We start from the raw sequence: 15730 nt of genomic DNA on the forward strand, positions 1-15730 counted from the left end.
TATTACACGTACATTTTCACCACTTCTGAAGCGTGTGCAAAGTTTCATGATTTTTCGAGCACGTTTTGTATTTGCCACACTTCCTGCTACCAGCAGGTGGCGCTATTCCTATAACCAAATATGAGCATGGTCATGTGTTCAGGACAGGACTCTTATCAAACATGTGAAGTTTGGGGCAGATTGGAAATTGTATGCCTAAGTTACTGCAGGCTGTCTGTGGTTGCCTAGCAACATCAGAACTGCAAGCAACACTAATATTGAACTTATCTGATCATGCATATAATCACCAAAAGGCCGAAATTGGGTGAACATTTGTCAGGCCCCCGAGGGCACATCCTTCAACGAAAACTCAAGATCTTCGCAATTTAACGTCGCAAAGGCCTTCAGATTACACTCACCAAATTTGAAGAGGATCAGATCAAATCTGTAGGAGGAGTTCGTTAAAGTACAACATCAGGAAATTTGGAAAAATGCCCAAAATCTGAGAGGAAGTTCAAAATAGCTCACTTCCTGTTGTGTTTAGGGCTATGCTCCAAGAGACTTTTTTGTAGGAATTGGGTCATTACATGTATGTACCAAATTTCATATCTGTGCGTGAAACGTAGAGCCGGGGCAAAATGTGGGGGCAATAATTTACCGAATTTGCCCCACCCAATTTTGAAAACCATATCACACGTAAATTTTCACCACTTCTGAAGCGTGTGCAAAGTTTCATGAGTTTTCGAGCATGTTTAGGCCCTCTAAAAAGCGATTCACTTTGGAGAAGAAGAAGAAGAATATGAAGAAGAAGAAGAAACGGAGCAAAAACAATAGGGTCCTCTCACCATCGGTGCTCAGGCCCTAATAATGATATTCAAAATGGTAAGCATGCATGGCTTTATTTACGGTTTGTATATCTGTAGTCCTAGTTTCGGTTTCCCTTTTTGAATTACACTAAGGTGCAGAACGCACATGCTAGTTGACAATCGCCTTTAGTCCTTTTGGAAAAAAGCGCAGCTTTTTGGCCGAGGCTTGGTGTGTCTCGAGATTTAACGGTACGTTTACACGACAACGATGTACCAAAAAACTGGAAAAGTTTTTCCTTTGTGTTTTTTCCGCGTATAGGCAACAACATTGTGAAAACAATCCTCATTTACACAGGTTTATGAAAACAATTAAAAACACTGGATAATGCGGCCAGGCCAGTAGTTTGCGATGTCACTTTGTAAAGAAACACTACGCTATACCTATAGACTGAACACATAATACGTATGCGCATGACGTCAGCATTTTCACAAATTCGTGTTTTTGTAGTTTACACTGAAACAATAGACCCCTTTTGCGCCGACGTCACAGTTACGTCACAGCGCTAGCTGGAGGCAAAACAGAGTGAAAACTGGAGGTGGCCAATACAAACCAGCACAGATTCGACTACATAATAAGGAGCTTAAATTACTATTATTATTATTAAATGTCATCTTGTTGTGTTGTTGGGTTCTAGAATCGACAGAGTACAGGCTCCAATTTTACATTTTATCGCATAATGTTTTCTAAATGATTGTGATTATTTGTGAATCATCTATGATTGTTGTTTTGATTGATTGGGACTAGACTTTTTGAAGAACCTGGTAAGAAAGGGTAATCAAATACATAGTTAAAAAATGAATATGATGTATCTGGAATTTTTATGTCAAGAAAATATTCACATAATTACAATTGCACCGTAATGTCACTCTTTACATTGTCGTCTTCTGGCCTTGGCGCTGGCTAGGCAGAACTGCGGATCGTACCACACATCTTGTACGTGACCATTCAGCACATATTTATAGGCATCTAAAGATGTATATGCCCTCAGTTTCTCTTTACGCTCAGTTTCTCTGTCGGCAGGTGTAGAGCAGGCTTCTCAACCGGAGGTAGCGTTGACGTTAATCCTGTCAGATCGTCCATCCATTGACTGAGCGTGTACGGGTCGGCCAATCTGGTTCCGTCCGTTAAAATGAACTTTTGCAAATAACAATCGCGGCCCTGGACAGTGAGTGACCTTGCACATTAAGATAAAATTGGATTTTCTCCAGTCATTGTTAAAACACAAGCTAACAAAACTGGCAAACTAACGTTAGTAAAGCGGCCAGAGGGATCTTTCTGCCTCCAGCTAAGCCCCGCGCACACTAATACGTCACCATGTTTACCAACTGTAAAAGGGTCTATAACGGTAGTTTTCAAGTTTTCAAAAATATACAATTTGAATCCCGTTTTCAAATGTTTGCATTTTCATGTAGCCTAAATAACCAGTCAAAACGCATAAAAAGGGTTCCGTTATTAACTGAAAATGGTGTCGTGTAAACGGCCTCCAAGTTCAGGAGAAAGTATTTTATATCTTCTATATTATATTAAAAAAAAAAAAACTACACAAATCACCTATAAATGCCTTTGGTTGCAAAGCAGCAATGTGACATTGCAGAACTAAACTATAAAATCATTCAGAATCATTTTATGATCATTAGTAACTTGTTACATGTTGTAACATTGTTATAACAACGTTAATTACAATTTGTTGCTTTCTCTCTTTGAGGACGGGGTAAAAAGCCTTCTGACTCTGTTTTGCACTCCGCCACGCTTCAGTTGCATGCGAGATAGAGTGTAGGTGTACAAAAAGGGAGCGGTTGTTGATTACTCATTACTTAACCAGTAATGTGTTCCGCCCCCTTTGTCTGCATGTTGCTCCCCTAGTTCCTTCCCTCCACTCTTTCATTCTTCTCTGAAATAAATGGAAAAATATTCCTTGCCCCAGGGAAGTGCTGAACTTCTCACTCTCTGCATCCAATTTAGAGCCACAACTCCCTGTGATGTAACCCAACAGTCCCACCTCAGAGGAGAGGCCACAGAGGGAGAGAGCCCTAGAATACATCCCAGAACATACACTTCTTAACCTTGGTATTTAAAGTCCAATAACTCTATATGAACATTGGAGTTTGGAGCAATTAATGCTGGTTAGCATCTGTTTCTCAAATAATGCAAATGAGAGGCTGCCTCGAGTCCGAGCCTCGAGTCTCTTTCGACTCAATCAGCGACCGCTTCAGCTGATTGGCTCGTGGAATACTTCAAGTTGTGGTTTTGCTTGTACATCTGGTTCTTTGATTTTACGCTAGATGTTATCGAATAATGATTGATGTTATCTCATAAATGCCATATTGAACGAATAAAGACGAAAAATGTATTTCATGGACACACTTTTTGCCTTCTAAAAAATGTAAACCTAAAAATAGGTAAAAATAAGTTTTTCTTCAGAGTAAGGGCCAGGGCAAACCATCTTTTGCTGTTAAAAAAATACTGTCAGCATTTACTAAAGACACACAGTGAAATTGTTTTGCTGCAAATGCGTAGTTTTGTGGCTGACCTTACTGCATATGCATTTATAGGAGTTTCCCTACAATATTTAAATTTCATGATTTACTAAGGTTTGCGCTAGTCAATTTACTGGTATTTGCGCCATTATTTACCGCCCAAAAAAGCATGTCTTAAACCAGACGCTAATCTGCGCTGCTCTTGGTAGATTGATTTGGTCATTATGGAAATGCTATGTCTGTGTTCTTTAATTAGCATGTCATCTGGAGATAACGAACAAAACTTTCCACTCCCATCTGCGTTTTTTTTTTTTTTGTGGAATTGAGCTCTCACGTTAATTTGCCCTTTTTAGTAAATGTGGTCCTAAGTGTTTTTTTCTGTGCAAAACTTGCCATCATGGTGTTTAGGTCATTGTAGGCTGTTGTCAGTGTATTGCTGTAATACTCACTTCACGGTTCACTTCAAGTGTTTTTAGCACATTACTATTGAGTTTCTAGGTGTTCTGAACTTGTTTTTAGCATGTTGCTATGCAGTTGCAAATGTTTCCTGTCAAAAGTGCTGGATACCATATGGTTCTGGTCCCTCCTTTAATGCAAGTCTACAGGATTTTTTTTGCCCGTTTCATTGTGAATACAGTCAAAATCGTGAGTATGATCCAAGTGGTCTGATCCTCGGTTTACATGGGCCAATTCGCCCCTGCTGGTATGCTCGTATAAAGAAAATTTTTATCCATATATGTACATTCAAACGTAGCAATGTATCCCAACAAACAATAACAAGCAACATAAATGGATTTTCTTCAGCTAGGGGCACTTTGAACATACAAATGAACATATTTTTGCAAAATAAACCGTTAAAACACACTTTTTCACACTCTCACTATTTCATATAATTTGTCTATTAACAATGTGCAACAGTGTATAATATACTGTACATACATTTCATTCGATTTTTTAAAAATCTCAAAGTAATGAAAATTCCCATCACATTTCAAATAATGTTTTGTGTTCGATTGCATTCTCTGATGGAAATTTCATCTCAAGCTTGTGCTTCACCGATGCTGTGAGCTCCTTGGTAAACAAGTACATTTAATACTTCGGTGTGGTTGAAATGACATCACAACTGGTGGACAGTCATAATCTAAATATGGATATTAATCTTTTTCACACAATAAATTCTGAAATCGTTTTTTCACAATTTGTTTAGTTAATCATAGTTCTAATTTTTATACCAATGTAAGTTCATATCTTTGTGATGGATTTTTATATGGTTTAAAATTAAAACAATAATATCTGTGCATAAAATACAATTAAAATGTAGCTAAATAAATTATGAAGGCATGGTATGTCACTCTCGCTCTCTGTCTCTTCTTCTCTAAACACACACACACACACATAAATACTGTATTTATTCTTTGTGACTTTCTTATGTGATAAAAATATATATTTTTTTTATATTAACCTCTTGAACAGTGCCTAAAACTGAAAAAAGACCCATGCATTGCTAACATTTCATTATTTATTGCAATCAAAACCGTTACAAATCAGATTTCAAATCTTATTTTACGCCAGCTGAGTAAGTGTCATCGTGATGAATTGAAATTCTAACGGATAACTCTCTCCATGCACAATAGACTTCCTTGCTCTGATTGCTTGGAAAAATAATAGCACTTCTCTCCTCTCCACACCGCATGATTTGAAATATAATTCATGTCCATATGGTGTGGGACTAATTATGCTAAAGTTTAAACACTGGCCTTAGCCAACACAACTAAAACTGACAAACAAAAATGGCTTGATTGCTCATCGTCTTTAAATTAGCCAACTTAGTAAATAAGACTGAAATGTTCATTTTCTGAAAGAAATTTTGAATCCATTCGCGGTAGGCACGTAGCTGAGGTTGAGTACCTCAGGACAAGGTCATCACAATGAGAAACCACGAAAAAAATCCTTTATCAGATGCGGTTCGGGCAACCTTGACTTCTGCTGAGAGTTGTGCACAGGAGTCCTGGCGGATTGAAGCAGGAGTAACTTCAATCTCAGGCATGACTTCATGCCAGGTTGTCACACTTTGCAGGCAGTATTCTCCTTAAATTGGCACAAACACACTGGATACAACACAGATGGAAACCACCATCAATGCTGTGCTTCAGAGTGAATACATATTGCTTACGCTTTGACATAATCAAGGGGTTCTGCAGTTCCCATCATTACGGTTGGCTTTATTTTCTTGAGCCCAAAATGGGTCTCAATCACTCTGCGTGTCAAAAGGGAGGCGCGGCGAAGCCTGGAAACGTGTAATGACAAAGATGACGACGATGATGATGATGAAGTATCTGTATATGACTTAAAGCAGGGCCGTTTCATTAAGGAGTGTGGTCTGGCAGGAGATGCTTTGTTAGCTCCTGACCCCTTGTGTGTGTATGTGTGTGTCTGTGACCCCCGAGGGCAGTCTTTATTTGAGTGTGTGTCTGTGCAACATCAGACCCATTATGAGCTGATAAAAACTCCTCCGCCAGCATCCATCCATCATGTCCCGCCTCTAATCAGCATGTTTGTCACTGTAACTAAACAGAACCCTGAGCCGCGCTGTCATGCGATTGGCTGTGACAGGGTGAAATAAATCTGCCTCCAGCCAATCAGCGGCAGGCAGCGGAGCGTTACGAGCGAGGTGACAGGCGCTTGAAGTCTCAACTGGTGCAAGATTAGGAGAGCCAGGGCCAACCTTAGCCCCGAAGGAAATGACAAAACAGCCAGCAAAATGGCAACCGTGTTGGAACAGCTCAAACACTCGCTTCAGAGACGGAGAAGGTTTGCGCGGCGTTTTATAGTTAGGCTACAGACAGTTCCATTTGGTTCTGCTTAGGAGGACAGCGGTCTCTTTCTGTAGAAGCACACATTTGTGTTGTGTTCACTTTCATGGTCACAGTTACAATGGACACACACAGATCTATAATGGAAATGGAAAAGCTAAAACCGAATCTCTTTTGTATGAATTCTTATTATGTGATTTGTACCCAAAAATATCCGATTTAAAAAAAGAAAGTAAGCAATAAGCATGACCTAATCGTCAATGGGGAGTAAGCAGATCATACGAATACGTACGAATGAAATTGTACAAATTCATACCAATTAGCCACCAATTCTCATGAGATTGTGTTGGAATAATGGCTTATATGTGGGTCTGTTCATCATTCCATGCTATCATATGACTTTACAAATCTGGGAATATCATATATGATCGATGACATGGTCTGCATTGAAAAGAGCATCTTGGACATTCTATAAAATATCTCCTATTGTGTTCCAAGACAATCAGGGTGAGTTTCATTCTGGGGTGAACAGGCCCTTTAATTACAGCCATTACCATTGCGTTAACACTGATTCTGAATATATTTACATTGCCATGTATTGAAATTTAATGAAATAAAATTTTAAATCTGATAGTTGTGATAAATGTGTTCATTTTTTATTACATTTTTTGCCAACAGTACACAGCCTACAGTTCCCGCCTACACTCTGTCATCAGTATCATGCCAAACCAATGCGGTTTTGTCAAGGGCTCTGGAACCACAGATGCCATCTACGCCGCCCGCCTGCTAATGGAGAGGCACAGGGAGAAGAACATACAGGTCCATATGGCCTTCCTCGATTTGGAGAAAGCTTTCGATCGCACCAAGTCCCGGAAGAGTACGTGCGCTGGACCCAACTCCTCTACCAAGGTACCACAAGCAGCGTCCGGTGCCCTGTTGGAACCTCGCTACCATTTGACATCCGGGTTGGCGTACACCAGGGATCAGCCATATCACCGCTGCTTTTCGTCCTCTGCATGTAACAGCCGACATCCAAACGAACCACCCATGGACGCTGCTGTACGCTGACGACGTCTTCCTCGCCAAAGAGACCCGGCAGGAACTCAACGTCCAAGTGCAGCAGTGGAACGACCACCTCGGTGAAAGCGGCCTCAAGCTCAACCTGGATAAAACGGAATACGTGGAAGGTGGCGCCCAAACCGACGGCACAAGAAAGTGGAGAAGTTCAAGTACCTTGGCTCCACCCTCTCGGCTAATGGTGACAGCCTTCCAGACACCAGAGCAAGAGTCAACGCTGCCTGGATGAAGTCACTGGTGTCCCACCCACCTCAAGGCAAAGGTTTACAAGACGGTAGTCCGCCCAGTTGCCCTCTATGGAGCAGAATGCTGGCCTGCAACCACCAAACACGAACAGGCCCTCCACACGATGGAGATGCGTATGCTCAGATGGACATTGGGACTGACCCGACTGGACCACATTACGAATGAGGATGTCAGGAAGATCATGGGAGTAAGCACCAATCACGGAGAAGATGCGAGAAGCCCGCCTCCGATGGTATGGCCATGTGATCCGAAGCGACGAAGAGTCAGTGGCGAGAAGAGCACTGCGGCTCAGCCCTGAGGGGAAAAGGCTACGTGGAAGACCGAAAAAGAGGTGGATGGACCGAATCAAGGAAGACATGAAATACATCGATTCCGCTCCCGAGGACCTCGGACCGAAGAAAGTGGAGAAAGGCTTGCCGACAAGCGGATCCCGCACCTGCGCGGGACATACGCTAGGAAAGAGACAGTTATGCTAATGATGAATTTCATTATTTCATAAGAAGAACTGTTTATTCTGATAATTGATACTAATAAATGTAACATGATATTTATTATATTGTTGATGCAAAAAAATTTATAGACTAAGAAACTAACCAAAAAGTACTCCATTACTACATGAAGAAAGACAAACAGAAAAAAAATACACAAAACAATACCTTTTTTTATAAACACTTGCATCGAAAGTGTAGTTAGTGGTTTGTTGGTCTGGTTTTCGTGTGGCAGTTGGATTATTGTGTTTACTTCTCTTTCCACAAACACCACACAGAAGCTCTGGTGTCGATGACCACTCTCTCTCTCTCTCTCTCTCTCTCTCTCTCTCTCTCTCTCTCTCTCACACACACACACACACCCCCAGTCCTCATAAGTACATTTAGGCATTTGCACAGCTGTTTTAAACAACACACATCAGCAAACACCATCATAAGGAACAAACATCAGCTGACTCATAACTCTGTGAAATTCATGAGAACATCACAATAGTATAGTGATTCTTCTTTTCGTCTCAGATGTGGTCTCGTCCTGACCCTGGAAATGGACCAAACAGACTCCCAGCAGCCCTCACTAGCTCTTTACGGCTCAGAGCAGTAACACACACTGGCTTTTTCATCGTCTGTCAAAGGCTCATAATCCGCCTGCTCTCCATCCCTGATCCCTCACTGTGAGGAAAGAAACAGCTCTATTAGAGGTGGGTGGTGAAGAGAAGAGAAACTGTAATAAAATAAGACTGCATTAAAATGAGAGAGAGAGACGAGAGAGGGAGAGAGAACGAGTATTGGAGTATGGAGCAACAATATGGTTTGGGGATGGGGAATAAAATTCAGTGGTCTAATAAATATTTTTAGAAAAATGCAGCTTAATAAACTAATAATATACAGTATACATTTGGTTCACACAAAGTTAAGATAAAAAGGAAGATAGATAGATAGATAGATAGATAGATAGATAGATAGATAGATAGATAGATAGATAGATAGATAGATAGATAGATAGATAGATAGATAGATAGATAGATAGATAGATAGATGGATGCACAATATCTGTTATTGATACTGTTATTACTACAGTAAATACATGTAACATATGTAACAAGGACACTGTAAAATGAAGTGTTACCGATAACAGTAAATAATATGGTTTATTCTCCAGTAGACTGTTAATGGTTTAATGATATGTCTGTTTTTAACACTAGCAGTTACGCTGGATCATATTTCTCACTTTAGTTAGGGAGCTAAAAAAAAGACATATACTCATTGCTGCAATGTAAAGTGACACTACATCAAATCAAGCATTTCCATATGTTGGTTGTAGCCACATTGGTTGAGTTGAGTGTGTGTGTGTGTGTGTGTGTGTGTGTGTGTGTGTGTGTGTGTGTGTGTGTGTGTGTGTGTGTGTGTGTGTGTGTGTGTGTGTGTGTGTGTGTGTGTGTGTGTGTGTGTGTGTGTGTGTGTGTGTGTGTGTGTGTGTGTGTGTGTGCGCGCATGTGTGTGTGTGTGCGTGTGTGTGTGTGTGTGTGTGTGTGAGCTCTGAGGCTCATGATATGATGGGTTATGGAGCCACCTACTGTGAGGAGTGAAGAGAAACCTTTATATACACAAGGCTGATTTCAATACCACAGTGCTGACTATATCCTATACCTGCTCTTTATATTTAATATAATATCATTTAATAATTTAAATTATCATTATATATTTAAGTCATAATATAACTTTATAAGAAATATACTGGAAAAGCAGAACTTTGAATCTCTATACAGAGTATCTTTGTGTTTACTAATTGTACATTTAGTAATTTATAATTCAAATAAAAATGATTATTTTATGTAACAGAAAATACAGGCTACACATAACATTTTGTCATATTTTTAATGTGTAACATCATGTGGTCATATATCTATTCTGTATATTTTTAAAAGCTTATAAGGGGAAAAAATATATTAAATGAAACAAAGTCACAACCTAAAACATCTACTGCAAGTCCTTTCCCTAAAAATGGAGGGGTACACTGTAAACTTTCTAGCAATAAAAAGAGCGCTTCCTTTCTAGAAATGAAATTAACCACTCCACCTTGGCACAAGGCAGTGGACTTTTCTTAAGGGCTTCTGTTGCCAAGCTTGTCTCTGCAAACATAAATTAACCTGAGTGTGCTTACCTAAAATGTCAGGGTTAAACGAAGATTGAGCAATGAGGTCGAACAGGGGAGATTCAGGAGTGTGTGGACCGATGAAGGCATGAACCGGTTCGCACCCCCCACGCCACTCCGGCCTGGCCCAAAACCCCAAGTTAGCGAGGGAGGGGGTCCAGAAAAACCTCCAGCACATTAGCTGGCACAAGCGAGAAGTCAGGAAGTATAGGAGACGCCTCCTGCCTGTCCTGAGAGTGTAATCCAAAACCAGTGACATAGCCAATACATGTCATATTCCCTCAGTATACATGAAGAGTTTATTTTTCAACCTAAAACCTGTCCCTCATAATTACTCTGATTTGTTTAAAACCGAGACGCCGAACCACCAACAAGAGACCACTGTTGTTGCCGGGGGGAAAAACAGATACATCCCACACGGAATTACTGAAATTTTCCTTAATTGATAAAACAATGTCTCAGACTATTAATGTTTCTGACGCCGTTAATATGTTAACTGCAGCCAATACAATCAAGTGTAGGTACAAAACGCGTTCAAGATGGTGGATGAAGAATTCCCGTAAAGCAGCTAGCCCTATAATCCCGACCACAGCGAGAGTGAGATTCTTTCTTGGAGCCGGAGGGTGTTTGGACGTCTTCCAGGTGTGGTTCCTGGGCTAAATAACCTCAGTCAGTGGATGAGCGCCGTTAAATCCCAAATACTGCCAGCTTCGGGTAAATATCTCAGCCGTCTCTGAGCAGTTCAGCGAAGGAACCACAAATATTACTTCCATTCTTAAAACTGGGTAATGTCCCAGCGCTGTGGTGAACCATATTGTAGGAAACATTTTTAAACTGGTACAACTGAAAGGTTTAAATTGGCTATAAAATCTCATTCCCCGACTTTTTTTTTTCTCCCTCTCTGGAACCAACCAAAATTCTGTTATCTGCGAAAGCGTAATCTAGAAAATCGTAGCATTACTAGCAATGCAATGTCAAACAGGAACTTAATAGAACACCAAGGTAATTTCCAGCAGCAACAGCTGCTCAGTGTTTCAGTTTTCACTGGATTCCACAAAGACTCATTTGAGAAATCACTTGCTGTGTATAAACATATCAGAGGCTCTGGATTATAATCTATAGCTTGCGCCATCCTCCGAGCCCAAGCCAACAATACCGCCAGTTGCAAATGAATGACTGAATTACAAATTCATTAGCCGGTAAATTGTGTTAAAGAGTCCTACGTTAAACAACGTTACAATAACAATAACATACATGCGTGTGTAGACCTCCTCACAATCAACCACACAGAACGGAATAAAAATATGATGTCTGTACCTTTAAAGTTTTTAAAGCTTCGCTAACGCCAACTTGGTGAGGGAGGACCCAAAACATTTTTCAGTGTTTGTTCTGTGTAAAAACCCTGCGGTATTAGGGTGCACTAATCTTTAAAAGGTTAATTTATTCATAGAGATTTTGACAGAGATGTATGGGCCAGCCAACATCTCAGGCACCTCTTCCCACAGGGAGACGTCTAACATGAGGACTGGGGGAGGGAGCGAGAGAGAGAGAGAGAGAGAGAGAGAGAGAGAGAGAGAGAGAGAGAGAGAGAGAGAGAGAGATGGATATAGAAAGAGGGAGGCAAAGGGAAAGTGGGCAGTCAACATATTCTAAACACACAGACATAATTACCTCATCGTTGAAGGCAATGGCTTTTAACCTTGCAAACATACAGCTTCCATTTCTCCCATTTCATCATAAAAAAATAGAGTGTATGCATTTACAGTAAGTTAAATTTGAGCATATTTATCCCGAGCAAAAGCTGTTTCCTGACAAATTTATCTTAAATAAATCTCAGCGGTATTTAGATTTCATCCAAGTACATGCGCTGATTTAAGAGTTATGAAAAAATATGCCGCATGTCACGTCTCTACTCAAATTTCAATACCCTAAACACACCGCACGGTTTATGGCTTGCATATCTCCATATAAAGCACTCAGTTTAAACTAAATGATGCAGAAAGGATATAGCATACTGGAGGTCCCCAGATTTTTTTTATTGATTTTCTGAAATGATTTTCTGAAAATAAACAAAGCATTGCTGGTCTAAGTAAAAAAAAAAAAAAGAAGAAAACTCTGGAAACAGTGTGCATAAAGCTAGTTGAGAGATGATGAAGGGAGGTTGAATGAAATAAACTTTTGTGGCATTTCATATACAACTGTCACAGGAGGGGTCCGCATATATAAATCCTAGCCGTCGGACATTTAGGCGTGAAACGTACTTTTTGCAAGTACGCAGACATGAATGCTTGGCCAACAAATTGCAAGTTAGTTGTCCAATTTAAACATACTTGCACTCTTTCAATGATGTGCCGGTAACTGACTTCAGGGGTAGTAGCTCCTTTCAAAATGATCAATAGTGAGGTAGCTTTCTATAGACATGAAAGCAGTTTTATCCCAGATTCTAAATATGCCTGCTTTCCTACTATGTAGTTCATAGCATGTCGTTTTTTGCCGTTTTCATAAAACTGTGACGAAAATACCTGGTCGACCTACTACATTCGAGAAGTGATTTACTATCCCATGAGGCTATGAGAGAGTCGTGAATGACGGGAAGCGTCCCAACTGATATTGTAACCCTTGTGAAAAAAGAAGTGCACTTAACTGTATTGAATGCACACTTGTAGTGTACTTTAAATTTGATGTATATGTTTATACATCAAAAAACTGTATATATACTGTATATAACTGTATATATAATATATGTAAAAAATTACTGGAATACAGTTGACAGAACCCATTGACCTCCACAGTAGAAAATAAAGTACTATGGAAGTGAATGGCTAACATCAACTGTGTGGTTAACAACATTTTTTTTTTAATATCTTCATTTGTGTTCAACAGAATAAAGAAACTCATACAGGTTTGGAACAACATGAGAGTGAGAAAAATGATGACACATTTTTGGGGTGAACTATCCCTTTAACATAAATCACTGCTGGCAAGAACGGCTTTTAATAAAACTTGTCAGTCTATGCAGCAGAAATGCATTTTTCTTAATCTGTGCTAGCCTGGGATTCCCCACGCTGCCTTGAGCGCAGCGCGATTTTATTCACGCTGCTAGGCAGTCTGGACACCATGGACCAGATTTTCCCCTCAAAAAGGGAACCAATCACAGAACGGGGAGGGAGCAGCAAGACGATGACAACGTCAATGCGACACACCGAAGCAGTTTGTTTATATCTATGGATCCAGCATGGCAGCAGACGCGAAGTTACCTTTCGATGCAGCCTTAGATAGTGTTCGAAGTAGTTTAGAACGCAAGTTTATTTCGTCTTCTTCCTCGTCAAATTTCTGCCGCTCTACATACGTCATCTGGTATAATTGAAACGATTGGCTATGAGCTACGTACAGGCGCATTTGATAGACATTCGTAGCGCCCAATAAACGGCTCTGGGCATTCGTAAACCACGCCTCAAATACGAGAAAATTAACATAAGAAGAGGTCTGACGTTAGCCAGGCTAAATCTGTGCTATATGACTAGAGAAAACAGACCAAAAGGGCATTGCCAAAAGCCTCAACAGCCATAATGCGTTTTTGATTTTTGTGCTGTCTCTCACACATTGTTCATTAACACACTACAGACATTGTAGTAGAACAAATCTAGTTTAAAATGAGTAAAATTACCCTTTTAAGAGTGTAAAATTGGAGCAAAAGCTTGCACTTTCAATGCAATGTTCCTTGCCATAAAACTTAACAGTCTCTGTATTGACGTTGTTTGTTTGTAAACTGTCATGTATCTCCTGACAACACTTTTTGTGAAAATAAATATTTTATGAAGATTTGATTCTTCAAATGTCAAAAGTCTTCCATATTCATTTGTGGCTTCAAAGTGTCCTTAATAAGTCACTCTCAGAAAAAAAAGGTACGAAAGCTGTCACTGGGGCTGTACCTTTTAAAAGGTACATTATTGTACCTAAAGGGTGCATATTGGTACCTTAATGGTACATATTAGTACCTAAAAGGGACAAATTAGTACCTAAAAGGACCAAAAGTGTACCTTTTGAAAAGGTACACCCCAGTGACAGCTTTCGTACCTTTTTTTCTGAGCGTGTATAGTAGGTGAAGTGTTCATACTATGAACCTTTTTAATGTGCCTCCTAACGTTTTAATTATCAATGAAACATCATAATGGGTTCTTAGTTTTTTCCATTTGCAGAAGTCGTATGGCTCGCCTATGGGGACTCGCTAAGCCCACCTGTTGGGCCAATGCCAGGCTGTGCATGTAATAATTGAGCCATTAACAAAACAGAGAAACTTTCAGCCATCTGTGCGAAAGTGGAGCCAGATATAGGGATAAATCCCTTGTACCACCATTCAATACCGATTGAATGGAAGCATATCTATTCAATGTCTTGCTGTTTCCATTAGGATGTCAATGACATAGCTCTGATTAAGTCATAGCTAATGCTGTAGCAATAACATTAGCATGTAGTCTTTGACAAGCCCCTTTATCCAACATGTGTGTGACTAAATGCATTTTTACAGACTACTCGTAAATGTTACGTAAACAGGCCACCTTGCTTTTCATTGGGTTTCAAGTAATGACTCGAGGCATCTTGGCAGGAGTATCGGTTCAGACATTGGATGATTGGTTCTGAAAGTCCAACACATGTTGAATCCATTTTAGTTTTTGAAAGACTGCTTTGGCTGATAAGATTGACATGGAAAGTTTGAAATTATGTTAGTGCCATCTTTTATTACAGCTAAGCCCTAACATTTGGAGTTACCTCTACCCAGTGAGATCCCTATTTACGGCCGCCATCATTCCATCCCTTCATCGAGGCTATTTATGTTGCATGCTTATCAGTTGAAAGTCTAATCCCCAAAATACACCCACCCTAGCTGGTGCAAGAACATAGCATGTTATCTTCGATTAGCAACACTTGGACGTGACCCCATGCTCACCCCAGCATGGGTTCCTCCACCGAGACGCTTCATGCTCTCCTCATGCTGCATCTTTCACCAAGTGCCTCTCTCTCACTTGCCCTGGGCGCATCTAATTGAAAGCGATCTCGAGGCCTAGCAGAGTTCCGTTTCTTTCCTAATCCTCCGCTGGGGGAAGCTCACATGGTCCCAATTACGTCGTATACTGGTTTCTCTGACTGCCTCTCTCTTTCTCCTCACTACCCTTCTCCCTTAGACTGGCCTGTGCAGGAGTTTATGTTATTAACTACGCACTGCACAGTTCCTGCCTGTCACGGGGGCCTGGAGATGTTATCGCCGACGCTCTGCGTATATGGTTACCTTGAAAATATTCCATAAATTAGATTGGGATTGGCAATTTTCGGAATATGGAAGAGGAGACAAGGCAAGGGGGGACAGGCTTCAGTGTAAAGAATAGGACAAGAGGATCTGCTGGTATTTGTTTTGGACAGAGAGACATTAGAGGTATGTCACTGGCGAGCTGAAAGGTGATCCTTGGAAGAAAAAAAAGAAGCTGGGAAATGCTTAAGGGACTCTTGGAGATTCTTCTAACAGTCAAAACGAGACAAACAGCTCCTATTTTTATAGAAATTCCAATGGTTCAGTTCTGGATGAGAGATGGCAGTTTTTTTGTTCAACTTCTGCTCAATGATAGAAGTTCATTC

The sequence above is a fragment of the Scardinius erythrophthalmus genome (assembly GCF_964197995.2).
Source record: "Scardinius erythrophthalmus genome assembly, chromosome: 20".
NCBI lineage: Eukaryota > Metazoa > Chordata > Actinopteri > Cypriniformes > Leuciscidae > Scardinius > Scardinius erythrophthalmus.